At 35.5% G+C, this 9,649-nt stretch overlaps 1 non-coding gene across 1 annotated transcript; it reads right to left on the bottom strand.

Annotated features, from left to right (window-relative positions):
- Positions 1-2,564: 2,564 nt before the first annotated feature.
- Positions 2,565-2,671, bottom strand: LOC148804105 (small nucleolar RNA R71). Its single transcript, XR_016081529.1, has one exon. It is a non-coding gene; the product is annotated as a small nucleolar RNA R71 (small nucleolar RNA).
- Between the last annotated feature and the right edge of the window lie 6,978 nt (positions 2,672-9,649).

The raw sequence follows: 9,649 nt of genomic DNA on the forward strand, positions 1-9,649 counted from the left end.
TGATTTTAAAATATACTGGAGAATTTTTTAGTACAATAAACATAGAAAACCAATTTTGTCCCAACATTTATTTAATGATTTTATTGGGTATTTTGCGACTTCTAGAGATGCTACTATTGGGGGGGTTAAATTTCTTTGGCCGTGGCTTACCTAGTTCCGTTTCCCCGTAATTAAATTAGTTCTTGGATCAGGTAAGTCGATGAACTGAGTTGGCCGACCTATTCCAAGTTGGGATTGTTCATGAGTTTAGATCCATAAGTTTGCCCATGGCTCCAATATAGCTGACCCGAATAATTTTTTTGAGTTGTGCTTTGGCTTTTTTGTAAATGCCCTGCCCGAGCCCAATTAATCGAGCTTGGGTTGGTGACGGTGGAACTCTGCGTATATATAGATTTCATTGAGCTAGATTTTGTCAAGAATATCAACAATGGTTATCATGGTGCAAGTGGAAGAACTATATCATTAATAGTTTATTCTAAATGTTTTCGAACGTTGAATTTCATCCATGGGTAGAAAGAATTTTAAAACATAGTAGAGGATTTCCAAGTACAATGAACAGAGAAACCAATTTTTTCGAGCACTTACTTCAGGATTTTATTGGGTATGTTGCGACTTTAGAAATGCTGGTGCTGGTGGAGGTTAAATTGCGGTGGTTGATGAAAGCATGAAAATGTATATCTAAAGTGTGCTCAACAATTGACATTTGTAAAATAAAGAGCTTAAAAGTAATATTTTTCCATAATAATTTTTATAAATGTTAACTTTATTATTTGTGCAATTTTTAGGCTGAAATAATTAATAATTGAATGGAGGAAAGCCCAAACATAGGTCCAAGAAATCCAAGCCCAAGTTCCATGACCCAAGTATGAGTGCTGATTCGTTTGTCGCATTAATCTAAACAGGGTCTGGTATTTTGGGCATATCTTTCTCTACAAATGTCGAAATTCGATGATTCTTGAGGATATAGATAGCTAAGAGATAGAGCTACAATCCATATGTTGATAACTTTTTCTAAATCAATATATATCCTGGCGAATTGGGGGATAAGATGCGAATCCGGGCTGAGCAGATTGAGGAGCCTGATAGCACAATAAAAAGGAAAAATCTGACCAAAAAGGGGGACGACTTGCAGAGGTTATTTGGCATTATTTTCTGTGTTTCACAAAAAAGAAGAGGGGAGAATGACGTTCAAACGCAGCTAAAGCTTCAACAAGGTTAGGGAGGATTTTGATCGATGAGTTTTATTTATTATTTTGATCGATGAGGATTTTGACGATTTGAGAGATTTCAATGTTTAATTTTGTTCTTGAGAGATTTCTTTTATTATTTTGATAAACCCTGAAGTTATATTCTTCAATTTCCATATAAGATTAGTCATGCTCTTTTTATGTGCAATTTGTTAGAACATAATTGATTGGGTAGATTTATTTTATGAGTTGATCTTTGACTACAATACTGTCAATCTGATATATTGTCATTCTTGGGTAGTTTATAAGAATAGATCATTCTGTTTTTCATCGAAAATTAATTATCTCAGAACAAATACTTTTGTTCTTGTCGTTGGTTTGAAAGTTATATTTTCTGATTGTTTGTTTGGGATGTGAAACTTGTAATTGAGTAATAAATAGGAATCAAAGTCGAGACCAATTAAGCAAATCGATCAAGTGAATCTCGAAGCCTTGTTCATCACAAACTATTTTTCATCATGTAATCATCGTTACTTTTATTCAAATATTTTTGCTCTTCTTTTTATTTTTAAAAAATCATTTTTTCTAGGTTATTCACACTTAGCGATAACTCCTTTTGTTGTTTTAATCAACTTCTTTGTGGATTCGACACCTAAAGCTATGCTTCAATGATTGCTTAGCCAAGGGTAATAATTTTGGGCGAGAAACAAAATTTGACGCCGTTGCTGGGGAAGCCAAACCAATAACCGAGTTTGAACATTCTTTACTTCTCTTTTATTTCCTTTGTTTGTTTCATTTTCTTTAGTTGTATTTTATTTTCTTGATCTTATTTTCCTTTTCCTTCTTTTTGTAAGCCAAATAAAAAAAACAAAAAAATAGGAGTTGAGGGTTTATGAATAGACCAAGGGACAGGAGATTTGCTAGACATATATGAATAGACCCACCACCACTCCCTAAAGAAGAAGTAGCATTTTGTTCGTCCTCTGATTCTGAACTATAAGTCAACACGAGGACAACCCTGTTAGGTCTTTAAAAGACTACTTGCACCCCACCTAGACAACCACACCATCATGCATCATGTTCCCTCCAAATACACCACAATTTGAGTTCAAACCTGGAATGATCCAACTCTTGCCTAATTTCCATGGTTTAGACAGTGAGAATCCATATGTGTACATTAGGGAATTTGAAGAGGTAGTGGCCATCTTTCATAACCGAGCTGATATTGCAGACATTGTTAGGCTGAAATTTTTCCCTTTTTCCTTGAAAGAGAGAGCTAAGAGTTGGTTATACTCTTTGAGACTGAGATCCATAGGTAGATGGGCGGAGATGACCCAAGCTTTCTTTAACAAGTATTTCCCACACCATAAGACCAACAACCTTAAGAGACAGATCTCAACCTTTTCTCAAAAGGATAGTGAAACCTTATACCAAGCCTAGGAGAGATTCAAAGAGCTACAGAACCTGTGTCCGCACCATGGGTATGAAAGTTGGAGGCTAGTTAGTTATTTTTATGAGGGATTAACCAGCAGGGAGCGCCAATTCATAGAGATGATGTGTAATGGGGAGTTTTTTCAAAAGGATCCTAAAGAAGCCATAGATTACCTGAATGAGTTAGTTGAGAAAGCCCACATGTGGACTGGACCTAGTGCTGCTGATAGTACTAATAGGTCACGTCCAACCGGAATTTACAATCTTAAGGAGGAGGACAACCTCAAAGCCCAATTAGAAGCTGTAACTAGGGAACTTGAGGCCTTAAAAATGAGGAATAATAAAGTCACCCACATGGTTTCCAGGGTAGAAACTTAAACTTCATGTTTTGTCTGTGGGGGATTGGATCACCAAGCTCATGATTGCCCAACCTATGGTGAGATGAGAGAGGTTTATGAAGAACAGTGTAATGCCTTAGGAATGTATTGGAAACCTTTCTCACCCTATTCAGAGACCTATAATCCTAATTGGAGAAACCACCCAAATTTTAGTTGGAAGGCTGATCATAACCAACCTACATCATTCAACAATAATTGGAGTGTAGAGGTGCAATCATCTAGATTTCATCCTGCACCTCAATACAATGCTCGACCGAATATGAATCCCTTAGAGGAAACACTTCGAGCATTTATGGAGGCACAAAATAAGACTAACCAAAAGTTTGAATCTGTTATTGCACATGTGGTTAAAGAGAACAAGGATTTCAAGAGTCAAGATAACTAAGCTCACTAATGCTCTTACTATACAAGAGAGAGGCAAAATTCCATCTCAGCCTCAGACCAATCCGAAGGGGCCACATATGGTATAGGGATCCACCTCTGATCCGGAGAACATTAAAGGGGTCCACGTCATCACTACTCATAGTGGTAAGGTTTTAGATGGGCCTTTGCTGAGCCCACCTCGCACAAATGTCACCACTTCGAGCAGAATTGAAGATGCCCCCTCAAAAGAGCTAGAAAAGGAGGTTACGATCCAAGTGTCCTTTCCCCAAGCTCTCAAATCTGGAGGAAAAAATTCAGACAACCAAGGTGAGATTTTGGAACATTTGAAAGAAGTTAAGATTAATCTACCTTTGTTGCATGTGATTAAGCAGTTATCAGCTTATGCCAAGGTGATTAAGGATCTATGTATCATGAAAAGGAGACACCATGTCAAGAAAACTGCATTTTGACAAAATAGGTAAGTGCAGTGATTGAGTAGAGAGTGCTGCCAAAGTACAAAGATCCAGGGTGCCCCACAATTGCCTGTCATATTGGGACACAAGAGTTCGGTCAAGCTCTCTTGGACCTAGGAGCAAGTGTAAATTTAATGTCTTATTCAGTTTACTTGCAGTTAGGTATTGGAGAGATAAAACCCACGTCTGTGGTGTTACAGCTAGTTGACCGTTCTATTCGGAAACCAAGGGGGATAGTAGAAGACGTTTTGCTTCAGATTGATAAATTCTATTATCTTGTTGATTTTCTGGTTTTAGATACTCAATCTGTAGTTGACAGTGAGTCAAAGATTCGACTTATTTTAGGAAGGCCATTCTTTGCTATAGCCAATGCTCTTATTAATTGTAGGAATGGTTTGATGAAGCTTTCATTTGGCAATATGACTCTTGAGGTGAATATTTTTCATGTTGGGAAGCAGCCCCAAGATGAGAACGAGTGTTATCATGCCTACATGATAGACTCTTTCATTGTAGAGGAAGTAGACGAAAGGGAAATTTCTGAATCTTTAGAATATCTCCTCTGTAATTCTGATTTGAATTATGAATTTTTGTTTTATCCTATTAATGATGTCTTTAATGTTTCCTCTATTTCTAATAACATGCAGGATAAGCAGAAGAAGTTTTGGCAACCACGCTTTGAGGGGTTGCCGCGTGAAAGAGAAATGGGTTACCCAATTCCGATTACTTTAGGATTTTATTGGGTATGTTGCGACTTTAGAGATTCTTGTGCTGGTGGAGGTTAAATTGCGGTGGTCGTGGGTTACCCGATTTCGATTACTTGGGATTACACCTGTTAATGGGTTGGGTTGCCCGACAGGCAATCTTGACCCGGCCCGTTCGAAGTCGGGATTGGACTTTCATTTAGCCCCATTAGTTGGTAAATGGAACAAACGTTCCAGAACCGACTATGTTTGTTGGCTTGGGCTCGAGCTTTTTCATGAAAGTGTAGCCCGATCCCGAGCTAACTTAATGGAGCTTGGTTTAGTGACAATATAACATCTTTGTAGATATAAATTCTGCTGAGTAGGATTTTGTCAAGTATATCAATAATGGCTATCATGATCCTCTATTGTTTAATCTATAATATTTTGGATGATTAGTTTCATTCTTGGGTGCAAATGATTTTAAAACATATTGTAGAATTTCTGAGTATATTGAACATAGAAAACCAATTTTGTCCCAGAATTTACTTAAGGTTTTAATAGAATATGTTGCGACTTCTAGAGATGCTACTGTTGGTGGGGGTTAAATTTCGTTGGTTGTGGCTTACTCGGTTTTGTTTCCTGGAATTAAATCAGTTCTTGGGTTAGGTAGGTCGATGAACTGAGTTGGCTCGACTTGTTCCAAGTTTGGGTTATCCATGAGTTTAGATTCGTAAGTTCGTCCACGTCTCCAATATACCTAGCCCGAACAATTTTTTTTCTTTCCGGGTTAGGCTCTGGATTTTTTGTAAATGCCCAGCCTGAGCCCACTTAATCGAGCTTGGGTTGGTGACTGTAGAAAATCTACGTATATATAGATTTTGTTGACCTGGATTTTGTCAAGAATATCAATAATGGTTGTCATGGTTGAAGTGGAAGAACTATGTCATTAATAGTTCATTCTAAGATTTTTTGAACACTGTGTTTCATCCATGAGTAGAAAGAATTTTAAAACATAGTAGAGGATTTTCAAGTACAACGAACAGGGAAAACCAATTTTGCTCCAACATTTACTTCGGGATTTTATTGGGTATGTTGCGACTTTAGAGATGCTAGTGCTGGTGGAGGTTTAATTGCGGTGGTCGTGGGTTACCCGATTTTGATTACTTTGGATTACACCTGTTAATGGGTGGGTAGTCGGATAGGCCGTTTTGGCCCGGCCCGTTCAAAGTCGGGATTGGACTTTCATTTAACCCCATTAGCTGGTACATGGAACCAATGTACCAGAACCGACTATGTTTGTTGGATTGGGCTCGTGCTTTTTCATAAAAGCCTAGCCCAATTCCGAGCTGACTTAACCGAACTTGGGTTAGTGACAATAGAACATCTTTGTAGATATAAATTCCGTTGATCCGGATTTTATCAAGAATATCAACAATGGCTATCATGGTCCTTGGGAAAGAACTGAAGTATCTATTGTTTAATATATAATATTTTGGATGATTAATTTTATTCTAGGGTGGGAATGATCTTTAAACATGCTAGAGAATTTCTGAGTACAATGAATATTGAAAACAAATTTTGTCCCAACATTTACTTAAGGATTTTATTGGGTTTGTTTCGACTTTCGGAGATGCTACAATTGGTGGGGGTTAAATTTCCTTGGCTGTGACTTATCCGATTCTGTTTAACAGGAATTAAACTAGTTCTTGGGTCAGGTAGGTTGATGAACTGAGTTGGCCCGGCCTGTTTCAAGTTGGGATTGTTCATGATTTTAGATCCATAAGTTCATCCACGGCTCCAATATACCTCACCCGAACAATTTTTTTTTAGGTTAGGCTCTGGAGTTTTTGTAAATGCCTAGACCAAGCCCGATCACAAGCTTGAGTTGGTGATGGTGGAAAAGTTCTTTGCTAGTTTTCTTGTAAATATTATCTTATGTTTTATTTTTAAAAGGATATATTTGATGTACTGCAAGATAACTTTACTTAAAAACACTTGATTTATTAACATATAAACATTTTACTATTTTATTATCATTTTTATCAAGTTTATATTATAAAAAACAAGTTTTAAATTATTAACATATATAGATAATTATAGATGTCGAATAAGTTTAATGAAGTTGAACCCCATTATCCCACTTAATTAAAGCAGTTCTGGGTCTATGATTTTGTCTCAATTAATAATTGGTATAAAAGATTTATACACCCTATTCCAAATTAGACCCGACTCAATGACAACCCTATGTGTGTCTCCATCTGTAATAGATGTGGCCAAAGAAGGGGGAGGGTTGGTTGGTCATCAAGGACAAAGAACTGTACGAAGGGGGGTATGGGAAGGGGAGTGCATGAAAAAGGCTTGCTTCTTCTTCCAAGAGAGAGGAACTAGGATAAGAGCAATGATGCAAATGGAATTGTCTTACTAGAAGATTAAAATTCAATGGGTGTTTGATTAATAAATTACATGAAAAACACACTTACACATGCACCTTGAAAACTAGTTTTAAAATTACCAACAAAATTCTTTGTTTTAACTTGTTTTTTCTTCTTTCAAGCATTGTCCAGTTGTCCCACATTGAAAGGTTATTGAACTTGTTTTAAGCTTTTAAGTAGGAGCTTGTTTACACTCTTTGAAATTATAGAGAGGAGAATATAGAAACTTGCTACCACACAATGCGCGTACATGCATGTGTGTGGTGCAATGAAGCACTTTAGAAGTGCATTTTACTCGCACTTCACATGCAAAATCTCAAAATCGCAAGATATGCGAAATTGCATTTGGTTTGAGACGCACATAAAGATGTATTTGGTTTGAAGGTTGAACCATGACCGTTGACTTTTTAAGCTAATCCAACACTCATGACTTAATTGGGTGTGATCATGGAACATTATTCAAACGTTAATGGTCCTAACCATTAACTAACTATGAACAATCACAAAGTTTGAAATTGTGCACAAAGAATCTCTTCGAACCAACACATTCCTCTTCATGATAACTCTCCATAATTTATATAAAAAGATCTCAATCAAGTCGATATATACACAAGTTTTTCGATCACTTCTCATTGAAAATCACTATTGTCTCTCTCAATCCAATTTGCTATTGTCTCACATAAGGATTTTTCGAATATTCTTCTATTTTACTGGTTGCAGTTTTTCCCCTAAGGCTTTGTTGTATCTTGGGAAATGAATTTGCCTGTAACCCAATAATGAAACTGAGTGGGGGAAAATAACATTCTAAAGGCAGTATCTTTAGATATGTAGAGCTTCTCCAAAATTTGAGACCCCATTTCCCAATAGTTAGGCTTTCCAAATAAATTTTAATATCGTTGTGTGTTGAAGAGGTTGATGTTCAATATATGGAGGATTAATAAAGTTCTGTTTTGGCAGAGAAGATATAAAACAATGACATGCAATGAGTCTACACATCAAGTTGGGAGAGATCATATTTGTAGTAGAAAGGAAGAAGAAGATGGAAATGCAAGAAAATGATAGATGTTAATAGTTGATGGTAAAGCCATAAACATGTCAGAAATTGAATTGGAAGGGAGAAGTGAATATAAATGAAAATCAACATTGGATGAAGGTTTAAGTAATGAAAGTAAATAAGAAAATGAAGGTATGCAACATGATTAGTAGAAAGATTGAGATAAGAGAGACATTGGGAGTATTTTATCTAGGAGAAAGGAGATGGCTAGAAGAGTTTTTGACAATCTTGAGGAAAGGATGAGCAAGAACAAAATAGAATAGAAAACAATTTGATATGAATAGGGTGGGTAGGATGCACTATCGATATAAGGGGGTGGAAGAAAAGGGAGAAAAAGAGGAGTGTTATAATAATAATCAACAAGAGTTGGGAAGAGAAAATAAGTTTAATTGAGCAAGCGAGGTTTTGGGTAAGTGAGATGGATGGGAGTATGGGGAGAAATAAGGAAGGGTACCATAATAATGGAGTATTGGAAGAACTGCTAGGGATAGGGCTATAATTGGATTGGATACAGTTACATCTACATATGATCCTACCGTCAAACCTCTGAATTTGAATCCAATATGTCGGACTTAATAACTTGATATATTTAATAAAAAAAGTTAAAAACTAATTATTTTAACTTGGCAATAAAAGTATATAAATATAAAATATGAAATATATCAATATATAAACTTTATATAATTATATATAATATAATATGCTTTATTATCGTAGATTTTAATTAGATGGGATAGGGTTAAATCCACATCTAGCTAATCCAATTATTAATTGAATGCAAGTTCTAACATCCAAATATAAGATAATCAATTTCGGAATCAAATTGGCCAATCAAGTATCATAATTTCAGAATTTGTTTAAAATAACTGCGAATAAGACAGAAACGCATAATAGATGTATACTTTAGTAATATATGAAGAAATACATTACAATCAACAATACCGGTATACTTTAGAACATATATAGATCATACAATAACTTCACTAATAATACATCAAACAATATTTGAGCTTCCAAACTACTAAAAATTCAATACAAGACACATTAAATTGCTATTAGATCAACTAGTTTCATAGATCATCCATAGATAGCTTCAAAGTATTGAAATTGTAAGGTCTATCAAAAAGACAACTTTAAGAGACATTGGGATACACATGGATACACTATGTATAGGTGTGTGTATCCTATGAAGAAATATATTGTAATCAACAATAATTACTTTTTTTTGTATATTTTTGTTTTTTCTAATTGGGTAAATTCCTAAAACCTCCCCCGAAGTTTCTTGTTGTTGCTGAAACTTTTCCTAAGACATAGTTGTAAATAGACCCCATCTGGTAGAATTTTCTAAAAGAGGCATAAAAGTATCCAACATACCCATGCAATTATTTTGGCAAAAGTAATTGATTTATTTTTCAAATTTACCCTTTATATTAATCACTCAGACGTAAAGCTACAACTTTTGTTTTTGTTGTTCATAAAGTTTGCATTGTTTTTTTAGAAGATTCTACTAGAGGGGGTCTACTTGCAACTATACTCAAAACTTCAGGGGAGATTTTAACAATTTTCCCTTTTTAATTTGTTGAATGATCAATATATCTATTTATAAGATGCTAATAGTGGAATTTCCT

Source organism: Nelumbo nucifera, chromosome 1 (assembly GCF_055504915.1).
Source record: "Nelumbo nucifera cultivar China Antique chromosome 1, China Antique-T2T, whole genome shotgun sequence".
Lineage (NCBI taxonomy): Eukaryota > Viridiplantae > Streptophyta > Magnoliopsida > Proteales > Nelumbonaceae > Nelumbo > Nelumbo nucifera.